Below are 24491 nucleotides of genomic sequence, written 5' to 3'. Positions count from 1 at the left end.
TTGCCTTCCCTCAATGTAACCCCCACACACATCATCCACAGTTTACATGCATCCAGTCCCCCTGCCATACCCCACCTCCCAGTCTCCACCACCCTGAATGACTCTCCCACAGCCCCTTCATTATCTGGCTCCCATGTCCCCCAAACACCCTCTGTGATGAGCGCCACAAAATCCTTCTCCCCTCACAAAGTCATATGCATCCTTTTTAATGCATGCTCCGTAGCACGAAACAGACACAGAATCTTTGACCTCCTTTCCTCTGGCAACCCCGATCTTATTTTTATCACCGAAACCTGGTTCTCCAATGATTTTGCGGCAGTGGCGCATGAGGCCTTCCCCCCTTGCTACTCACTTATCACCCACAATAGACCCTCCAGAGGTGGTGGAGTGGCACTCCTTTACAAACCCTACTTCTCAGTCCCACTCGTCTAAATCCAGACATGCAACACCTTCTCTGAATACCTTCTGGTAAATTTATCTCTACCATAGACATTCACCCATATAAAGACCCTTCTTATGTAAAGGCCCTCTGGATACAACAGACATTTCGCCAATAATCTCTGTGACTCTATTGCCATCATTCAGGTAAAGCATCCATCCCTTACACTCCTGGGAGACTTCAATATCGGGTTTGATATGCCCAACAACCCCATGATGCATCCGCTGGTCAACAGTCTCGATTCCTCGATTCACTCAACCTCTGCCAACATACAACTGGTCCAACCCACTCAGGTGGGCACACCCTTGACGTGATCTTCAGCTCCTATGACCTGATCTCTATATCCAGTCCCAAACCACTTATCTGAATTTGAACACCCCTTTCTCAATTCACACTCCAGCCCCACCTCCTGCAGCCACCCCTGCCCCCACACATATCCACAAATGCTGGGACAGGGTCAAAGTAATCCCTGACTTAGCTGAAGCCCTGCTATTTCATCCCCCTGCAACCCTGTCCTGCGGTAGACCCTTAACCATCGAATCCTTCTACTCCTGGCTTGAAGAATCACTAATTCCGCTCACCTCCTCACGCCCTGTAACCTCACGCAAAGGGCGGTCCCTCAAATGGTTCATTCCCCTTCTGAGGACATTTAAATAACAAAATAACTCTCTTGAACGCAAATGGTGAACTTCTAAAACCAACCCCACCAGATCTTTGTTGCCCTCCACCACCGTAATTTCAAATCCTAGATACATAAGGCCAAAAAAGCCTATTACAATAAGCAAATTCTAAACTGTGGCAGCAGCAGCAAAGAACTCCACAAGATCATCTCCGAATTCGTGAAACCTGCCTGCTCCTCCGCCCAATCCGCTTCTACTCAATTACTCTGCGACTCCCTCTTCCTACATCTCTATAACATCACACTTGACCCGACGGCAACCCTTCTCTCCAAACTGTCTTTGCTGAATCCAAACCCTACACTGACCCCTCCTGATCCCACTGCCGCGGCGCCCTCTCGATCAACCTTTGAGTCCTTCAAACCCATCTCTAGAGACGATTGCTTTGACCTACTAACAGCCAGCAGACACTCCGGATCACCCCTCGACCCTTGCCCCGCTTCTGTTCTGAAAGAAATATTCTCCTCTACATGTGCAGGAGAAAATGCAAGAGCTATACTTAACAACTCCATCACCTCTAACCTCTTCCCAGAAGCCTTTAAAACAGCGCACGTCAGCCCACTTCTAAAAAAGGCATCCCTCGATCCACTAGAACCTAAGAATTACAGACCGACCTCCAACACCAGATTTCTGGTGAAACTCATGGACTGCATACTCCCAACTCAACTGCTTTGTAGAATCAAACATCTCCTTGACGCTGCACAATCAGGTTTCAAGCCTCGACATGGAACTGAAACCACTGTGATCTCGATCTGGGATGATCTCAAGATCACGGCAGATTCTGAAAGTTGTGCAGCACTGATACTCCTCAATCTCTCTGCAGCCTTTGTCACTGTTAACCACTCAATCCTCCTTGACTGCCTCCACTCAATAGGAATCTGTGGCTCAGATCTCAAATGGATTGCCTCTTTCCTCAGCAACAGGAAACAAACTGTCTTCCTTCCCCCTTTTGTCTCAACTTCTCGCCCTGTCAACAATGGAGTACCTCAAGGTGCATACCTCTCTGCTCTCCTCTTCAACCTCTATCTGACCACTCTACCAGGTATCTTCCGCGCGCGCAACCTCTCTTATTACAACTACGCTGGCAATACCCAAATTATCCTAAGAATCCTCAAGAATCACACCAACCCACACCTTGACCTTGAGGCTTGTCTCCGTGATATTGACCGATGGATGACTTATAACCACCCCCTTTTGAACCCTCGATAAAACCGAAATCATGGTGTGCGGCAATACCGCCCTTCTCCCACAACCGCTCCCTTGGCCCTTCTGCCTCAGCCCACCTCCCCATCCCTCCAATATAGTAAAAAACCTTGGCTGCAGTATGGACTCAGGACTAACCCTCTCCCGTCAGATCAATAATGTTTCAAAATGCTGTCACTATCATCTCAAACTTCTAAGACGCATTTTTCCTTACCTCTCTTACCCCATCAGACTTGCTGCTGTTATATCTATTGTTGTGTCAAGACTGGACTGTGCCAATCCTTATACCTGGGAGCACCAGCATACCAACTCAACAAACTACAAAGAGCCCAAAATGCTGCCGCCAAACTCCTCCTTGCCCTGGGACACAGAGACCACATCTCTCCCGCTCTTCGTACCCTCCACTTTCTCACAGTTGGACGAAGGGCCACCTTCAAGGCCCTCTGCATTACCCACTGAGCAGTGCAGAAGACAGGCCCAACATACCTACAAGAAAAGAAAAAACTCTACCTCCCATCACGCACTCTCAGATCAAGCACTGCCCTCTTTCTAGCGATTCCAACCTCCAACTCTGCCAGGATCGGAGGATCTGCCTTTTCAGCCTTAGCACCTACTCTGTGGAACTCTCTCACGCTCATATTTGAAACACCCACACCTACATGGCCTTTCGCGAAGTTCTAAAAACATGGCTTGTTCCATAATGCCGAAAATGACCAACTAAGACTGCTGAATCCTTGCTATCTGATGACAAATATTCAGAAATCCTGAGCAATAACGCCACTGAAGACAGCTAATCAATTACGAATAAGTTTACTCTGAACGCGGAAATCGCAAGCATGGACCTTAACTCTGGAACAGTGAGCCCGCTAGATCTAACCCTCCTCCCATACACTTACCTCTCACATCGCTACGCTCACTCTCTCCTCTACACCAACACATAATTAGAATGGAGCTACACCCCTCGATCAATTTCGGCCTAGCTGCTCAAATAAGAACATTGCCTCATGAACACCTCAACACTCTGATAAAACGTAGCTCTACCCCTCGAATTCAGCCTAGTTGCACACATAAGCGTCCCAAACAGGCCTAACACAGCCAGAACCCAGTCCTGGTGACCATCGCACTGATTGCACTCATTCTACTGATATCATATACAACCACACCCAATGTTAGGATGCAGCTACCATTGTGCAGTCGCTTCAGCTGCACACATATTCGGTGCACCCATGCACCTTATTCTCTGAGCTGACCTGGATCACGGTCCCCAAGAGTGTTCAACATACCAGCGCTTTGCGGTCATACCAATGTTACATAGAGCACTATATAAATTCCAAATAACATAACATGACATGTTTCGGCCTTTTTGGGTCTCCTCAGTGAGCTGCAGCTTGGTTCCACATAGAGAGACAAACTTCAAACACAAAAGTGATGGGTGGAAGATTTTGAATAAATCTGAACCACTGGCAATGCTCTGGGCAACCTTTCACACCACCGTTTTTGTAGTCTGTGCCATTGCAAAATGGGTCCAGCCATATGGAAATCAGTCAGGTGCTGCCACCAACGGTAGCGGCCCAGCCCAAACTGCTATTCCAGGTCCCCTCTGCACAGAAACACAAGCAACCCCTGACATGTTACTACCTTGTTGGGCCTCCTCAGTGAAGTGCAGCTTGGTTTCCTATGGCGCAGCGAACAAGAGACCCACGTCTGGGCATACCCTCTCTCTCATAAGGAGACAAACTACAACCAAAAAAGTGATGGGTGGAAGGATTTGAATAAATCTGAACCACTGCCAATGTTCTGGGCAACCTTCCACACCACTGTTTTTTGGCCCGTCTGTACCATTGCAAAAGAGGTCCAGCCATATGCAAATCAGTCAAGTGCTGCCACCAATGGTAGCAGCCCAGCCCAAACTGCTAGGCCGGGTCAAGATTCCAGCAGAAGGTCAACCCTTTTTTTTCATTATAGCTGGGTTCATTACAAGTTCAAAATCATCCGAAATAGGGCAGGTGGCCATCCACGTTTCCTGTAAGCATATGATGGAGAGTCCCTCAGTCCATTTCAAGGATTCCTTGAACACGTGACTGAAACCTCTTGTATTCCAGGATACGATGTTAAGGTTAGGGCCTTCGCGCCCTTGCTGGCATTAGCTTGTTTAGCCTCCTAAGTTCCAGCTAACCAATTCCACTTCGTTGGCATGTCCATTGCGTTAGCACTATCCCGTACATCATTAGCTCCTCCCATAGCGTTAATTTTGCATACGAAAGTGACTTTTTGTTACCTCCCTAAGATTGTGCTCTGCTGTTATCAACTTATCAGAGTTAGTTTTAACGAAATTGAATCTGTCACTTCGGTTTGCAAGATTTTCATCCTTGAGCTGTTTGTTTTCCTTGAGATCATTAGATTCTTCATGTATATCAAACCCTAGTGATATAATAAAAGGTACGGCATTTAGCAAAAGATCACATATTAGTCTTGAGCCTATGTGAAGTTAATGAATTTGACTGTTTGTATGTCACTAGACTCAATTGATCTTAGTCTCGGGACATGATGCAATAAGCGCAGCACATTATTTCGGTTTAAGGTCAGTCCATTTTTGGAGGTTAGAATGCGTTCAAGAACCAGTTGGTATTTTGCCATTTTGCACTGGTTTTTGAGTGGTTTGTTCCCCGGAGGGGCCATGCTCCATCTACGTTGATCATCACTTGGACCTCTCTTTTTATAAGTATTCATCAGCTGATTTTGTTGGATAATAGCTGTGCTGTCAGACATGTTTTTTACACCATTTGCAAATGGTAGATCCATGTCTTCTCCATTGCAGTCCTGTGTCGTTACACTGAGGCCCTTTGGAATTTCAGTTTGATTGTTTATCGCCGCCAAGCGCTTCCTTTTGGCATCCATGGTTAGGAAGGTAGAGTCTTGATCGACGATCTTTGTCATCTTGGAGCACCCAGCGGGCAACAACAGTTGGCACACTCTGTCCAGCACTTGAATATCAAGCTCATCTGCAACTATAGATGTCAAAGGCTCCTGACATGTCTTTCCTGATGAGAATTTAATGTTTTCATCTCCACAATTTTCTTTACTAGCATCTGAATACATACACATGTTCATTAATTCACTTGAGGATATTCCAGCAGTTGAGTCTGACTCTACAGGTCGACTGGCCTGTGACTGAACATTTTGATTTACTGTTTTTCCATCCTTTTTGGGCTTCGCATTGGGCTGCTCAGAGTTGACAAATACATTTACAGATTTAACATTTCTGAGGAATTTCCTTGAGCCAATATTATTTCGTTTTCTTTTACTTTTTTGATTTTTCGTTTTTTTTCTGAGATGCGTTGCCTAGGGTATTACTGGTCTTTTGAAATATTGCATATGTTTTATCTTTCTCGCCTAGCATTTGGCGTTCACTCACATCAGGATTACCGATGATGCCCTCACCATTTGCTGATGTTGAGGGTTGTGGATGGCTCACATCTGTCATAGGTGCATCATTATGATACTCTCCATTGGCAAACGAGCCAGGGTCATTAGGTAAAGAGTGGTCGCAATGAACTGGCTGAATTTCATTACTCAATTCTATGTCAATTACTTTGCATCTAGAAGTATGGCAGAGGGTGGTATTACAAGGTACCTGCTGTGCCGTGGTTACATGTGGTGCTCTAACCATCTGTACGGCTTTTGTAGACTGTATTCTATCTGTGCAGGTTGTTTCTGGATTTCCAGATGCCTCATGAGCGCTCCCGTCAATCATTACAGTCACTGAATTTCCACTTTTCTTGCTCTCCAATCGTTGGGAGTTTGCAGAAAAATTCACATTGTCTTCCTTATGCATGTTTCGGTTATGTTTTAGGAGGCCCAGAGCTTCTCTGGCCACTTCTGCCAATAATCTCTTGTCTTCGTTGTTATTTTTGGTCCACAAGCTCTTTAAGGGATGCATCTATTCTTCTTATATTTTCCCATATTTTGGACTTCGAGGAAGCATTATCTAGCTTGCCACTTGACAATTTGGAGTTCATTAACGCTGAAAGTGTTGACAGGTCTTTTATATTTTTGTTAATTTGCTCATACATTTTCATCATGGCTGCGATTGATATGGTCAAAGAAGACATTACATATGGTCTGAGGTCATTTAACGCGTCCTTAGCAGCTTCTGAATGTTGTTCTCCTTGATAGATTGATTTTTGTTAGCTTTATAATGTAAACGTCTTATTTTTGGATATTGACGTTCCATGATAGAGGGCTCTAATGAGGTTTCATCTGTTGAGGAAGAAGAGCTCGAATCCCCTTTATCAGTTTCTTGTTGTTCTTCATTATTAAAGTCCTGCTTGATGGGGCGCATGGAGTTTGTGTGTTCTCTTGGGCTCGCTGTTCTTTTCCAAGAGTTGATTCTGTTCTGTGAGCAAAGAATCGATGGCAATGGACTAGAGTCAACCCGTTGTCTTTTCCTGGCTCCTGCTGGCCATTTAGTAATGGGACTATCCAAGGTTGCGTTGGCTGTGTATGGCATGGAAATATCCTGCTGCTCTTTGCCATTGTCCTGATTGTCAACTATGCAATCAATAGGTGCCGTTTTCGAATTTAAAGCTCCATTCATGTTAGTTAGGTCCTGCAAAAGTTTGCTTACTACGGCCAATGAATCACACCGCTTCCTCAGACTTAAGCTCTTGTTACATGTCTCACTGAGCGGCTCCTTGTTTTTTGTTTGAAACAAAAAGTCAGCGTTGTCCTGGAAAACGAAGTCGGGTTCCTTGTGTTCTAACACAGCGGTCTCGATCTGGGACTGCTCTTCTTCCACATCGGTGTCAGTCATTGTTGTTTGATGTGGTGCTTGAATAGCCCAAAGTGGTGCACGGCTCTCACGCCGTGTCTGGTTAGACACAAGCAATTGCTGCGGAGCCTGCACTACTGACACTGCTTTTGTTGGATAGCTAGCGCTTTCAATTGATGCGCCAGTACTTTCAGAAGTCAGGTGCTACGTCCTACAAGAGAGCTCACTATCTAACAGCATCAGGGCCATTTTAGCATTCAACAATTCTCCCCACGCTAGACCGTGCAAAGATGGAACGAGAGCCGTAACCCTTATTGCCTTTATTTCTGCAGCACTTGGAAATGTAACATTTTGCATCATACAGCCACTTAACATATTAAGATATGTCGGCGGCAAGTCACATGAGGGAGATGGTTCCTCACCATGCTCTAGACTTCGGGGAACTTGTAGTGTCGAGGTGCAGGGTACTATCGCAAGAGTATCAGCGGCAGCTACTTCACAAACATTACAGTCATCATCACATTCTCGCCCATTGTGGCAAGCATAATTCAGACTCTTTAGATACATAAAGCAATTTAATTTATTCACAGTGTTTGTTGCAATGTTCAGCACACATGTGGTTGGGGCTGAAATAAAGCCAAAAGGTCTTACTTGGGTTTTGCCGCTTGAAGGTTCCAACCTGCTCATGTGCAAAACAGCGTTGCAAAGTCCTCCTTCGCCCCCACGCCGTAGTTGGATACGGGTGAGCGGCTGACGCTGCTTCCAAGCCGCTTCTTTGTCACGTTCCATAAGGTAGAGTCAGATGCAGCTCAAGTCTCGCAAGCCTCCAGAGACTCACGAGACTCTGCTCCAACTCCACGCCCTCTGCGGGCTGCAGGGGTTTTAAGCAAAGCACTCTTCCCAATAGCAATGGGAATAGAAAGAGGACCGACAGCAACAGTCCGAACGTCCAATCGAGCAGCAAACAGGATAGCCAGAGACTCACAAGACTCTGTTTCAACTCCGCGCCACTCTGTGGGCTGCAGGGGTTTTTAAGCAAAGCACTCCTCCCAATAGCAATGGTAATAGAAAGAGGACTGACAGTAACACAGTCCAAACGTCCAATCGAGCAGCAAACAGGATAGCCAGAGATTTACAAGACAATGCTCCGACTGTGCGCCATTCTGCAGTCTGCTGGGGTTTTTAAGCAAAGCACTTCTCCCAATAGCAATGGGAATAGAAAGAGGACTGACAGCAACACAGTCCAAATGTCCAATTGAGCAGCAAACAGGATAGCCAGAGACTCACGAGACTCTGCTCCGACTCCGTGCCACTCCGTGGGCTGCAGGGGTTTTTAAGCAAAGCACTCCTTCCAATAGCAATGCGAATAGAAAGAGGACTGACAGCAACACAATCCAAACGTCCAATCGAGCAGCAAACAGGGTAGCCAGAGTCTTACAAGACTCTGCTCCGACTCCGACCTATGGAAGCAGCCCAGTCCAAACTGCTTGACCAGGTCCCCTCGGTACAGATACACAAGCAAATCCAGACATGTTTTGATCTTGTTGGGCCTCCTCAATGAGGTGCAGCTTGGTTTCCTCTGGCACAGCAAGCAAGGGACCCACGTCTGGACATACCCTGTCTCACAGAGGTAGACAAACTACAACAAAAAGAGTGATGGGTGGAAGGTTTAGAATGAGTCTGAACCACTGGCAATGCTCTGGGCAACCATCCACACCACAGTTTTTTATCCTGTCTGCGCCATTGCAAAAGGAGCCAAGTCATATGCAAATCAGTCAGGTACTGCCACCAATGGCAGCAGTCTAGCCTGAACTGCTAGGCCAGGTCCCCTCTGCACAGAAACAAAAGCAACCCCTGACATGTTTCAGCCTAGTTGGGCCTCCTCATTGAGGTGCAGCTTGGTTCCCTAGGACGAATTGAGCAAGGGACCCATGTCTGGGCATACCCTCTCTCACGTAGGGAGACAAACTACAACCAAAAAAGTGATGGGTGGAAATGTTTTGAATAAATCTGAACCACTGGCAATTCTCTGGACAACCTTCCACACAACTGTTTCTAGCCCATCTGCTACATTGTAAAAGGGGTCCGGCCATGTGCAAATCAGTCAGGTACTGCCACCAATGGTAAGAGTCCAGCCCGAACTGCTAGGCCAGGTCCCCTCTGCACAAAAACTCAAACAACCCCAGACATATTTCGGCCATGTTGGGCCTCCTCAGTGAGGTGCAGCTTGGTTCCCTATGGCACAGAGAGCAAGCGACCCACGTCTGGGCATACCCACTCTCACAGAGGGAGACAAACTGCAACCAGACAAGTGATGGGAGGAAGGTTTTGAATTAATCTGAACTACTGGCAATGCTCTGGGCAACCTTCCATGCTGCCGTTCTTTAGCCCGTCTGGGCCATCTGCAAATAGGTCAGGTACTGCCACCAATGGTAGCAGGCCAGCCCGAACTGCTAGGTCAGGTGCCCTCTGCACAGAAACACAAGGAACCCCAAACATGTTTCAGCCTTGTTGGGCCTCCTCAGAGGGGTGCAGCTTGGTTCCCTATGGTGCAGCAAGCAAGGGACCCACATCTAGGCATACTCTCTCCCACATAGGGCGACAAACTACAACTAAAAAAGGGATGGTTGGAAAGTTTTGAATAATTATGAACCACTGGAATGGTGACATTTTCTGGAGCTTAACTCGGAGAATTTTGCGGTGCCTCTGCTGGGACACACCAAAGGAGGATATTTCATGATATTGTGGCATTTGGGTACGTTCAATCTCTGGCAATGCTCTGGGCAACCTTTCACACCACCATTTTTTAACCTGTCTGCCCCACTGCAAAAGGGGTCTAGCCATATGCAAATCAGTCAGGTACTGCCATCAATGGTATTAGCCCAGCCCGAACTGCTAGGCCAGGTGCCCTCTCCACAAAAACAGAAGCAACCCCAGACAAGCTTCTGCCTTGTTGGGCCTTCTCAGTGAAATGCAGCTTGGTTCTCTATGGCGCAGTGAGCAAGGGACCCACGTCTGGGCATCCCCTTGCTCGCATAGGGAGACAAACTACAACCAAATAAAAGTGCAAGGGACCCACGTCTGAGCATACCCTCTCTCACACAGCAAGACAAACTACAACCAGAAAAGTGATGAGTGGAAACTTTTGATTAAATCTGAACCACTGACAATGCTCTGGCCAATTTTACACACCACTGTTTTTTAGACCATCTGCGCCATTGCAAAAGGCGTCCAGCCATATGCAAATCAGTCAGGTAGGGCCACCAATGGTAGCAGCCCAGACCAAACTGCTAGGCCATGTCCCCTCTGCACAGAAACACAAACACCACAGACATGTTTCGGCCTTGTTAGGCCACCTCTGTGAGGTGTTGCTTGGTTCCCTATGGTGCAGCGAGCAAGGGACCCACGTCTGGGCATACCATCTCTCGCATAGGGAGACAAACAACCAAAAAAGTGATGGGTGGAAGGTTTTGAATAATTATAAACCACTGGAATGGTGGCATTTTCTCAAGCTTACCTCAGGGGGTTCAATGTCATTTCATTGCGGGATGTTTTTTCGCTGGTTTTTTACCGCACATTTTTTATCGAAAAAAACCATCACAATTTTTTAAATCTATTTTTGGTGGGTCCCACCAACCCCCATTCACTTTCAATTTATATCTATTACCAAATACCCCCATCCCATATATATCATTTTGTATTATTTAATAAATAATTCACAGTAAAAATCCTCACAAAAAAAAGTCCTGCGATTAAAGGACGTTGTACCCCTCAGGGAATTCCACGATGCCTCTGCTGGGACACACCAAAGGAGGACATTTCATGGTAACATAGCAATTGGGTACGTTCAATCTCCTGTAAATTGTTGGGCATTCTTTTCTCCACAGGTTTGTGTTTACATTAAATAAACAGATGAGTGCGACAGTAAAGCACACTAATATGCCTGCATAGATGTTTCACATTTGCATTACTACAGTTATGTATAACACAGCCAGTGAAACATCCCGACTATGTTTTACATAGCACGTGTACATTTGCATTTTTGTCAGACACCATGCATTTGTTTGGTACGTTATTGGTGTACCAATTTATCCATATTGCTGTTGGAGTGTTTATTTCTTACTTAAACCTTGGTGTGCATTTTATTTCTCAAGTCGGCACGCAGATTTATGTAGGGTTACACATGGATTGATGGCATCAGCTTCTGGGATCTCAGCTAGCTTAGGTTGGATACTCGAATGGCACAAACGTCCATTACCATCTTCATGTGGGTCAGCTAGTGATTCCTTACAGCTCTTGTTAGCTGCACTGATAGATTCATTTAGCGAGATGTCACATTAGCATCCATTACGCGAGACTGGTGGGAAGGACAGCATCTAAATGAACAGGGCAAACCGTGGACTCTGCTGTCCTTCTCTCTTTTTTATATTCCAGTTCTTCTTAAGAACACGTCGATGGTGCCATGTGAAACTGTATTCTCCTGTACCAGTTTGGATTCTATGGTTCTCTTGGCTTGTTATATCTTTCAATTTATATATGTTTTACTGGTCTTTTATCATACAGTTGATATGCTATTTCGGAAATAAAATCTTATGACATATGCCTCTGAAAATGGTGGTGATAGATACAATATCTGTCCATTTTTGTGGGAACGTCTGTTGGGATGCATGTACAGTGTCCCAGCCAGGCAAAATGGTTCAGATTGAGAAAAAAGTATTAGCACAACATATGGTGGGAGTAGTTCGAGAATGGCGCAGCAGATGGCACATGTATTGCTTTTAGTTAGGTTTGATACAGATTATTAGCTGCTTACATATAGCACCACGGAAAGAGCAACACATGTGCTACTGTTGCAGTTGCAGAGGTTATAGGTATAGCAGTATTATAGGCCCAGTGTTTAGTTGATGCATTCAAAGTTATGAACAGCAGTGCGGTGTAGGAAGAGTTGAAGCAGGTGAAAGATGGAGCCGGAACGGTACAGTGGTAGAAGCAAGATCAGTGTTTAAACATGGCAGAAGTATCATCATATTAAAAGCTACGGTCTGGTACACTTTGAACAGAATAGAATGCAGGCCTCGGCGTGGAGCTGCGGCTTTGTGTAGCTCAGCCAGTGGTCAAAGTGGGCGGGAGCGGTTGGGAACGGTGCTCTTCTACTGTTTTAAATTACATTTTACCATACTTATACTTTTATTTTAAAAAGAAACCGTTCCGGAATGGTTTCGGTTTAAAATAAAAGTGTAGCAAGAAGTTGAAACTTGCACTTAAGTGCACTTCACTGAACATCCCCTAAAACAGCAGGCGCATAGGTTTGGGTGTTTGTATTGCTTGTGGAGGGGTCGTGGCGATGGGGTTTGTGGAGAGCGGGGGCAGGCCAGCTGGGAACATAATTCCACTACTTCTTTTCGTACACTTCGACCTCTGAGCTCAACTCCAAAAACAAATCCCCTTTTCCATTCCCCAGGAGAGAAGCTGAGGTCAGAGGCACCCACAATGCACAGATAACCGTTAATTGTATCCAGCGGCACAGCCTGAATAGGGTGGAAACAGAATATGAGCTGCGGGGATAGTTGGTAGAAATTCGCCCTTTGAAGGACAAATACATGAGAATAGGGCATCCGGTTTTGTGATGCCAATGGGCAAGGTGAAGATCTAGATCACTCTTATGAAAGCACAGTTGGTCTCGCCAGTTTACTTTGATCGCATCTGGAACAGAGGGGTGCAGTACACAGGTTCTGAGCTGACTAATGATTCCAGCACAACAGTGCTTTTCAAAAAGTATTCCTTATGTTTCTCCTCAAGCTTCACTTCCACGCGATCTTACAACATCCACAGGACTTCTTACCTCACCTGTAGGTAAGCAAATACAAAACCTCTTACCTCTTCAAGAGGTAGGTTAGTATAGGACTTCTTACCTCTCCTGGAGTGTCACATTATATTGAGACCACCCTTAACCTGGGGATTCCAACCCAGCCCCTATCAAGGAGCCCTGCAATACTTGCATACATTTTTTAGCGATGGCCTTACTGAAGATTCATTTAGAGTCACACAAATCTTCCCACCCATGCCCACAGTGAGCCAAGAACCAGGCCGGGGTATAGGACATATATTTGTATTTATTTGAATGTTACACAATGGAGGTCACACTAAAACGGCACACGCTACCAATATACTTGTGGTTGCACAAATAAATCACACAAGTTGGTTGGGAAAAACACAAATCACAATACTTTATACCAATTTCACTTCCAAAAATAATCAACACTGGTCAATGAACAAAAGCAATTTACATCTATAGTGCTTTGCAATTTTGATTGTCCTGCGCACTTAAAAGGCTAGCAGTTTGGTTTATAGATTGACACATATGCAGATGGCAATTATGTTTCACCCATTTTTGTTAGCCCCCCCTCCAATTAAAGACCTATGTTGGTAAAACTGGACCCATAGGATTACCCATCAAATAACAGTCTATATCTCTCAGCGCACACTGGGAATGAGCTTTGTTAATTTCTAATTTTAACAATAGGCTACGGATCTACACAGTTTTGTTCCAGACCCACCATAAAGGGAAATGATTTAAGTAAAGCAGATTCCCCCACCTTTGGTTTCAACTGGCTCAGTTTTACTTACATCGAAAGCCTCTTTTTAGAGTTCAGGAAAGCCAGCTGCTTTTCAGGACCCTCTGGGAGGGCAGGGCTCTGGTCACTCAACTCTCAAGGATGTTCCCAAGCTCTTCACCATAGGGCCCAGTCAGCTTATTAGGCCTCCACAGCCATAGATAGCTCTACCCAGATGCAATTTTGATTTTCCTTTGGTGTTTCCTTGTGGCTGTCAGATGGTAATTGTCAGCAGCTCTCTCCCTCTCATAGTACATCCACTTTATAAATCATTGATGACACCATCAATAGCTTAATATTGGGCAGTTCCTTGCAAGAATTCTCAAAACCACAATTGGACAGATACCCTTTTCTCTCCTCCCAAGTCCAGCCTCTTTCTATCAATTGGTTTAGGAGTCTGGAACAGACATATGGCAACTTCCATTTGAATCCTTTTTTGTTGCCATGTCAACTTTTTGGCAAGAATGTGTTATGTGAAAAAACGGTATGATTTACTAGTAACTGCCATAATGTATATATTTTCTGATTCAGCTAATCATGGGGAATTGAATAAAATGACAGCCAGATCTGCATCATGTTGCACCAGCATTTGGTAATTTGCCACTATTATTTCATTAGGAACATGCAATTTACTCCCCACATTCCTGGTTTTACCCTCGAACATTTCGCCAGCTCTCAAATTCAGAACATGTTCAGAGCATATTATCTAAACAATGAAATGAAAATGAAGGCAGTACGACTTATGGTTGCTGAGAAAATGCATACATGATAATAGTCCTTTACAATTTGTATTGTATTTATTTAGTTTATATAGCGCTTTCATCCAAAGTGCTTTACATTAAACAACAGTATACATAGACAATGAAACAGTAGAAGTAATTTACAATCATCAATAGAACCAGTAATAAACAGTAAGTAGAGAAATTCATCTGAAGGGGGAGTGGGAAAGGGAGGAAGGAAGGAGGAGGGAGGAAACAGGAGGGGAATAGGGTGAAAAAGAGGGAGGATAAGGGGAAGGGGAGGGAAGAGAGGATCATAGGGAAGAATCAAAGGAAGGGAAGGGAATGAGAGGTGGGGAAGGTTTCAAGGCGAGGAATGGAGAAGCAGAGATTTCAGGGAAGAGCGGAAGGAGGAAAAGGTAAGAATGGGGCGGATTGAGAGAGGTAAGGTATTCCAGTGAAGGGGGGCTAGGAGCTGAAAGGAGTGGAAACGGGAGGAAGCACATGGGGATGGGGGGACGGTGAGAAGGAAGTGTTTACATTAATGGCAAATCTCTGTGTTATGCACATTATAGCTCTCTAGTCTCCAGGCCATTTGCCACTCTGGGCCAGCCTGTGACCAGAGTTTGTTTCATTAGTCTCTTTTTTGTTTGTTTTGTAAATACCTGGGATGCACCAGCCAACACAGATTTCCCCCACTGCAGACATCTGCCATCCTGTCCTCTTATCTGAAGGGGACCACCATTTCGATCTAGAACGCTTCTATTTTTCTGTATTTTCTTTTTCAGAGTTCAGCCTTGATTGCAGCCCCTGCTTTCACATCTTCCCCTACATTCCAGTCATACACCGGCTAGGTCATCTGCCCTGCACAGAAATGAGCTTTCAGAGACTCTCAGTCACAGGGGAAGTTTGTTAACAGCACCCTTAGCAGCCACATTTTATTGCATGTGTAAATAGCTGGGATGCAAGCCAACCTTTCAGTGTGGGAGTTATTTGTGTCATTTGCCCCACAACCAGCAAAAGGGTCTGCCTCAGGCCTACAGGAACTTTTCATGGCAAGAAAGTGGGCTTTTCTTTTCAAATGTTTGCTAGTATTTTGCATGTAAAGCATAATATACACTACGTTATGTCAACACACACCATGGGCCTCATTCTGAGATAGGTGGTAGTCATGCGCTATTTGCGCCATGACTGCCACCAATAACGGGTCCGGCACTGGTATAGTTCAATGGGGACTTACCGGTGTAGTCCAACCTTTGCAGGACCGTTAAGTCCCCATTGAAAAAGCCATTCCCCATTCTCATTTGAGCCCCATAGGGCTCAATGGGAATGGGGAGGGCGTAAATAACGGGCTCGCGAATGTCAAGCCCGTTATTTGTGCCCTGGTCCCTTAACGGGTCCCGTCCACAATGGCTGATCAGACCAGCTGTTACTGGAGGGACCCGCTAAGGGACCTTGTAGTAGGGCGGTAAGGGATTACTGGCACCGGTCTCCTTACGGGTGCCCGGTATCCCTTACCGCCAATCTCGGAATGAGGCCCCATGTCTTTTCCCTGACATATTTTTGTTAGCAGGGGTAAATTTTCTTATGTCTTGCTTTAAACTGCAAACACCCATGCAAAGTCATTTTGTTGTCAGTGTTTGAAAATTCTGCTTTCCACGTGAAAGGGGTCTTTGCATTTCTTCTGCCACTTGTGAATTAAAATGCTGCTTTTCCTTTTGTAAGGACAGACAGGCATTTTTCATGTGGTACTTCTTTGTGTTACTTGTGGAAACACCACAGTCTGCCTTAATAGGCCAATTTTCAGTGTGAAGGTTTTTTTTATAAAGGGTGGCAGGTAATCTTGTCAGTGGGACCTTCAGTTCCATTGGTGTGGGGCCTTTCATTACACCCCACATGCTCCCCCTCTTCTTCCAAGATTCTTTTGTGGGGAAGAGCAGGTAAGAGTGGGTTTTTCAGACCCTTTTCTTTATTTTTCTCATATTTTTCTTTCGGTTGAAACCCATCTGGGGCAAATTCCTTCATTTTGGAGTGGGCACTGTAGCCATTTCTTCCATCTTTGGGTTGGGGTATGGCATGGCACCCCCTTCTGTCCTTCTTTCCGTGGTCCCTGGGGTCCTTCCCGTACTACCCTCTTGCCTACAGGCTGGAAGTGAAGGAAGTTAATTATCTGGAAAATATAAGGGAAAATAAAGTGGTTCAGTACTCTTTAGACAACATATTTCCCCGGAGGATTTACACAGAATTGACAACAGCATACAATTATAACACAAGACATTTCACCATTTCGCAACACCTTATTTATTTATTGTCTTTCTCTTTACAATGAGCATCAAGTTAATTACTCCCTATATATATGTATACATATATATATATATATATGTATGTTGAAAAACCCTGAACCTAGGTCCAGGAAAGGCGGAAGGCACTCCGGGAAACAGTCTTGCTTGCAATAGTCACAGCAAAGCACTGAGGCAGGAAACCAAGTAATGTCAGCCAAAAATCAATACTTCAATTCATAAAATGTCCAGGACAGGAAAAACAAACACGAAAAGCGACACGTTTCGCGGTAACAGACCGCTTGTTCACGTTTAGGGCAACAGACACAATAGAAGGACTATTTATACAGTCATCAACTCTATGACTTCTGTGTAGAGAGTCGTGCACACTTTCTTTTTTGTCTCTTATACAAGTTCGCCATCTTGGAATAGGCTAAAGCGTATTAGAACTCATTAAGCTTAATAGCAAAGAAAAGCAAAACATGCTTTTTCGGACATGTTTGGCTGACCCAGGGCGAATGATTTTAGTTATCAAAAACCGCTTTATGTGAGGTAAGGTCTGGTAAAAATAAATAAATAATTTGATGCTGTATCTAAAATAAAGTGCGTAGTGCACACATTCTTTTAAATTCTTCGATTCAAGTGTACTTAGTTTAACCCGTTCAAATACCTTTACCAGTATTCACGAGCAAAATTTGCAAAATACAACAGATGTTGTTAAAGTGCTATGTGCATTTGATAACATGAAAATTCAATTTACAGTTTATAAGTGCCTAGTGCATTTAGCAGCCTCACGACATGATTCTATGTCGGAACATGATAAAATGCTTAGTGCATCCTTAAAAACAGATGTATTTTACACTTGAATCATTTGTTACTTGCATGAATTAAAAACAATTTTCCCAAATCATTATTAGGGCAATTGCCTACACATAATAAAACCTCACTTACAAAGAGCCCCATATGATGTAAATAACCCTAAAAAAAATACAATAGATCAATAGGAGTAAGAGACAGAAAAAATAAAGAAAAATGTGCATGTAACTGTTATTCCATTGTGTTGCATTAGTACTTCAACAAAGAATATGCATTGGTTGCCCTTACAAGAAAAATAAGTGAAAGAATAAAAACTAAAAGACTAGAGAGGTCTGGAATTGTAGTGAATCTCGGAATGGTAAAAAAGTAAATAGACCCTCTAATCATTATGATTGTGGGAAACCATGACACCCATGTTTTGAAACAGACAAAAAACCGAAAACACTCAAATACATTTTACATATGGGTTAACGCAATCCTATAAATGCAATATATTATAAAAAAGCAATATATTTTAAGAGGAAAGTCTAGAGTACGCATAATATTTGAGGTAACAGGAACCCAACTAAGCATGCCTCAGTCTGGGATCATCTTTGGCAGATCAATGTTTTGCTTTGATTACTCTTGAGCCCTATTAAGTTCCTAGGAATGTGTATAATTCTTCATCTAGGTTGTGGCCCTGGGGTTTCTTTGTCTCATAGTCCAAGATGTATCTGGTTTCCATTTTGTCGCAAGAGGAGTTCTCGGTTTCCCACCCCTTGCTGTTTTTTGGATAGCATGTATTCCAAAATATCCAAAACCGTCAAGTTTTCCTCCGTGCTTTTCTTGGAAATGTAGGGCCATTGGGTGTGTTGGATCAACATTTTTGATTGCTCTGATGTGTTGCAAAATTCTCAGTTTTAACTTGCTGATCGTACTCCTTACATACCACTTATCGCACGGGCAGGTAAGGACATACACAACGTACTCTGTTTCGCAACTGATTCTAGATTTTATGATCACATTATTGTTAAGAACAGGATGTTGGTATTGTTTGATATTTTTTGCAAATTTGCAAGCCTTACATTTAGTACATCTTTGAAAACGCTCTGGGTTGGTACTTAACCAGCTTAGAGTCACAGGTGCTGTTCTAGGGCTCATATAGCTCGATACCAAATTATCTTTCAGAGAGGCTGAACGCCTATAAGTAATATTAACGTTGGGCCTCAAAGTATGTCCCAGATGCTCGTCCTGCCTAAGTACATGCCAGTGTTTGTGTATTATTTGGTGAATGTTCTTGGAGGCTTTGCTGTATGTCAAAATGAGACGTGTGTCTTGTTCTTCTGTTTCATTTTCAATATAAACCTTGGGCATTAGCAAAATTTTGCCGTACTTTGTGAAAGGCTCTCTCCAACACTTTTTTTGGGTAACCTCTTTGCTGGAATCTTTGTGCCATTAGTCTGCACTCCTTATCATAAGTTTCCAATTGCGAGCAATTCTGTCTAATGCGGATAAATTCAACATAGGGAATGCTCCATTTCAATGACATGGGGTGGTTGCTCTTTGCATGCAATGGTGTGTTGGAGCTTGTTGGTTTTATATATATAAAATAGGGCCTGTGGTAGCGGCCCTGTAGTTATGGTTAAGTTGCTCAACCCATAGGAAGAGCACTTTTTGGGGGCTTGTAACTTCACCCCCCTCTGGACGAATCCACACGAAACTTTGCAAAAAATGTATATGGCCCCATCAGATCGATCTGCAAAGTTTGGTGAGGTTTTGTCAAGGGGGGCAAATCTATAGGGGGGGTCCCAAAATGTGTGTTTTTACCATAGACGCAATGGAAAAAAATGTGCTCGCACCTACAGCCCAAACCGCTGGACGGATTTTCACCAAATTTGCGACAGGAGCGGCGGCTTGGTCCCAAAAACATCATTTTGTAAATTTGGTTTAAATCCACCCAGTAGTTCTTTTTAAAATGATCAAAAAGTAGGTAAAAAAATTACTTATATCTGGGTCCGGTCCGCTGACTCTCTTCCCTGTTCACTTTGTGGACGGGCCTCCGATTGGTGTACAGAGCAACTATATTCTGGAAGCGCCCGTCATGTCGGATTCGCTGTTTTTGAAGGTTGAAAAAGGCCGGACAGGTGCTGTAGCTCTGCTGTAGCTGCCCGCGAACACCACAGTAGTTCGCAGACAGCGCCGTGAATGAACAACTTGGGAAAGATATTTGGGGTTATTTGATGGCTAGAAGAGAGCATAGAAATCATAGGGAAGTTGAATGAAGGTAATGTGGAGCTGTTGTTATAGGTGAAAATAGGGTTCGGAAATTCTGCAGAGTCTGCAGTCTATTTGGTGTCAGAGGACATTGCTTTGATTGTAGGAGGGTCAAGGTGAGTTTTATTAGTTGACAGTGTATGGTACGTACTTGTTATTTAGTTAATTGTTTTGTAGTCAGTGGCCAGATTCTAGGGGCCATAGCCGCAGTCCATGGCCCCAAGAATATGTGCACTGGGCACAACCACCACAGTAGTAATATGTGCATCGTAATTATAGGTAATGTAATAGGAGTATGGCCAGAATCATCAAAGTAGCAATATGTGTACAGTAATTGTAGATAATGCAGTGGGAGTACAAAGTGTTTGTAATATGGAGTAATGATTTCATTGAACTGTATATGGTACTTATGATTGTAGCTCACAGAATATGTAGTTGATTATAATTGCTGTGTTCACTTGTGGCGTTATGAAGCTACAATCTTTGGTTTCCTTTCTGTGAAAAAAAAAACAGTACAATTGGTTAAGCATGATAGATCAAAAGCTGTATTGGTATACAGTTTTAAAAATACATTTTCTTTTTTAGACCCTCATAGAAAGTACATTTTAAGTACTTTGTCTGGTAAAACATTAGTGTATGACACACTGCATTTGTTTTGACATTACATAATCATTGGATCATTGCAGAAAAATGTACTGGATTTAAAAAAATGATTACAGTTATGTGAGTGTAAAGGTGATAGTATGTTTGTTTGAAATATGTTGTAATTAAGGCAATGCTTGAAATAGTTGTTGACATTGGCGTATTCTAACTACGTTAGAGGTTAGAAGATGTTTTGTCATATAAGAACTGAGATGGAGTGTTGGAAGTGCTTTGCAATGAAGGGTGTTTTTCAAGTAGTTAGATACCTGTTTGCATACTCTAACTAGATTGACTTTCAAACGTGATATTTTAGTATTATGGATGTAGTTAGATACCTGCTGGCATATTCTAACTGTTAATTGTGCTGTAGTTTAGTGACTAAATTTGGGTTGAAGGATTATTAAGTAGGAATTTGGTAAATTTGCAGGTAACCTAAGTTTTTTGGAGTAACGAGAACAAACGTTTATTTCTTGCCAAAATGTATCCAGGCGCAGCATTTCAAAGAGACTTTTTACTCTCTGAGCCAGGTCAGGGATAAATGTATCTATTCTTTAGATAAAACTCCTGCTAAAAGGATATGACTACAGCTGCAAAGACAGTGTGGGCAATCTGAGGAGCTGCAAACCGAATTAAAGAAAGAAATGCTAGCAGTTTTTAACAAATATGGAAAAACGGGCTTTGCTCACTGAAGAGAGAAAAATGGCCTGTTTTAAATTAAACTGTTGATGAAAGCCTGGGATGGATTTGCAAATCTCAGAAAAACCTGTTATTCCAGTTGCCAGCAATGAAACTCCTCCAAGGAAGGGAGATACACCATAAATCCAGGACACTTAGGTGCAAAGTGCCAGCTTGAAAAACCTTGAATGGGACAGGACAATGAAAGTTCACACGCTCGTCAGATATTCGTATGTGCTCCAGGCTCGGACGATAGTAGTCCTGGCACACTCACCTGTCAAGTGTGAAGGGCCAATACAACCTTCAATTAAGACTGGAACCCCCCCTTGCCTGGAAGGAAATGACAGCTGCTTGCAGTTGGAGGAAGAAGAAAAAAACAGGATCTAGTAAGAAAGGGACTGCCTTTTGGTGCCAAAGACTATTTTATAAAGAAACTTTAAAGACTTTTATTTCTGTAGCAAGAATTAGCAAACATTTAAATTGTTTGCAGTTTTGAATCTAATTTTGTGGGCTATCTTTTAAAACTTGGTAGAACTCAGTGCCGCATGGGGAACAGAAGTTACGAAATATGACAGATTCCAAGGGAAGTATTAATGTGGCAAACATAAAATTGTGTACATACATCCCTGGGGACAATTCGCATTTGCGTATGAAATTGTGGAATTTTAGGCCAATTCTTTAATGTGTAAAATTACCGATATGTATTAGAAAGGCGACATGAGGTCGCACAGACCTGTAGATTGGACGGATCTGGCCTGCACATAATATGTAACTTGTGTGTATAATTTGCCAAGAGATTACAAGTGAAGAAATTTATGTTTTGGCAAAATCGGATTTTAAGTAAAGCAAATGTCGGAGTGTTGGGACATTGTAAACCTCACCTCATAAACCTGACATCATCCTCTTATAAATCCAACCAACTGAGAGCAAAGTGGAGATTAGCTGCCCTGCCCAATCCAAGTAGTTTAGTGGTGGGCGTAGTTAACTCTGCCCAGCCTCTGCCTTGATGATGTCATTTTGCATTATAAATAAGGGTCCCTGACAAGACTCTAGACACACAGATATACACTCTTCCTGATTTCCTGCACTGCGTTCCCATTCCTGTTTCATCTTTCAGACTCCAGATTCCAATATCAAGGCCAAGCATTGCTGATCCTATTCCAGGGCCCATTGCAACACCCAAGCATTGCTGATCCTGCTCCAGCAAGGCCTACCCTACAATAACCCACTAATCTCCCAGTAACCAGGAGAAACTATGGTACTTTTGGCATCCTAATCCAGCTTGGCTTGCCACCACTCACTGCATGCTGCTGCCATCCTGCTACCCAGCTGACCTATAGTATCCTGTAACCAGAATTGCCAGTCCAGAAGAACTATGCTTTGGTATCTAGTCCGTGCCCATCTGATCCTGTCCTGCTGATTTTGTCCGGCTGTCCTTTGTTAGACCAGACCCGTGTGGTGACCAGAACCGCTGACTGTCCAAAATCCAAACTAAAAAGTGGACTGTGAGTATCAATAGAAACCATAGAAAATAATAGTATACCTTGTCTTGCCTTGTCCTTAGTTCCACTCACTAAGTCAGCCTATCCTTATCCTGATAACTTGTAATATTGTCAAAAATAATTCTTGAAACCCTGCCTTTGATTTCTTGTTCTAGCGCCAACATCTTTAATAATTTTGTCTTGTGAAATCCTAAGACCTTCCGAGTGATCGGACTGGTTGCGCCAGGGTGGACGTGGAGGTGCTAGGGTTGAATTCGCGAGTCAACCCTGGAGCTTACTGTGTCTCAATCTGGTACCCTAGCTCGAATGCTCTAGTGTAGAGTACAACTGTTATTATCAAAATTGATTTCTTTTCCTTTTTTCGTGCCTTCATTTTCTACAAACACACCACACTAGATCTTGCATAACTCACTCTTTTCACCAGCTAGAGACCTAATTTCACTTCCATATTGTACCTATGATCCATATATAAAATATTTCACCCATTTTTATTAAAAACCGTTTTGGGAAATTCAGGTGGGAATTGCAAAAGTTTGTTAAATTTCCAATGTGTCATTTTGATTATAAACTGTTTTAAATCTTCCATTCAATCTCAAATTGTATGCTTTTGCTCAATCCATTGCTTGTGATTGCTAGTATCTTTCTAGTGTTGCGCCAGTAAAGAATTGTTGTTTTTTCAAGAGTTTTATACACATTCATTGTTTTATTCATCCATTTCCGAGTGTCATTTTTAGCATTGCCCGGGTTTAAAATCCGTTTTTTCTCTCTTGATTGGGGAGGGAAAGTCAGATTTCAATTCTGTTTTCCATTTGTCATTCCTGATTACCTGCTGCTTCTGTTTATCCACTTAGTATTGATTATTTGTGGGTTGAGGGAACATTGCAGGGGGAAATTCTAACTCAAGTGCTATCTTAACTAAAATCAAAAAGTGCTCCTATTCCCTGGTGTTTTGTAGTTGTGTCAATAGAAGGTTAAACTCAGTGCATTGCTTACATTCCTATTGTTCTTATCACCCCATCGGTGATTGCTGCCCCATATTAAAAATGGTATGATTTATTTGTAATTTTAAAATAAATAAATAAATTTTACATTTTATCAACCAGCCTGGTTCATGGTCCATTGTGACCCGGAGTATTTAAAAAGGGTGTGTGGTATGAGTGGTGTACCATTTCAACATTGAATTTAACATGAACATAGATATTTCAATTGCGCGCTGCCTACTAGGATGAGACAAAGGTGTGCGTCGCCTGATTGAAATCCTTAACAGTACCACCCACTGGTCACAGCCAGATAGGACTCTACTTACCAAGTCTTACATCTGGAACATCTGGGAAAAATTCATCACATCAATACACAGAGATCCTCTTTACTGGTATAATCCGTCTCTTTTAGAGGAAAACTCACAGAGTCTTAAATGTGTAGATAGAATTTTCCTCTTTCTGTGCAGTAATCAAATCTGCATCAGGGGTATCTTTACTCCACTCGTGTTTGCGACCTGGTAACAGTGGCAACTTGGATTTCCACCAGCAGGGATCCCGTTTCTATGAAATCCACCTGCAGGGCTCCAGTTTTAGTCAGGTGGTCAGCCAGGACTTTCCCAGTCTTATCTGGCCCTTCTATTTTGGAATGACCTCTTATATTCTTCCGCAAGATGGTCATCTCATTGGAGGTCACCAGATCGTCAATTGTCTGGATCAGTTTGGCATGCTTTAAGGGTTTATTGTTGGCACAAAACATGCCTTGATTCTTCCAGTTAATGAGGTGCTCCACGAACCCATTCCTGACATAATCAGAGTCAGTGATCATGACCAGTACATTGAGTTGGAGTGCACTGCAGTGAGAAGGGCTTGGTGAATGGCTATGCATTCTGCAACCTTAGTACTTTGGGGTCCTATTTTGTA

This window comes from Ambystoma mexicanum, chromosome 6q (genome assembly GCF_040938575.1).
Source record: "Ambystoma mexicanum isolate Mex_15411 chromosome 6q, UKY_AmexF1_1, whole genome shotgun sequence".
Taxonomy (NCBI): domain Eukaryota; kingdom Metazoa; phylum Chordata; class Amphibia; order Caudata; family Ambystomatidae; genus Ambystoma; species Ambystoma mexicanum.
This window is presented reverse-complemented; position numbering follows the sequence as displayed.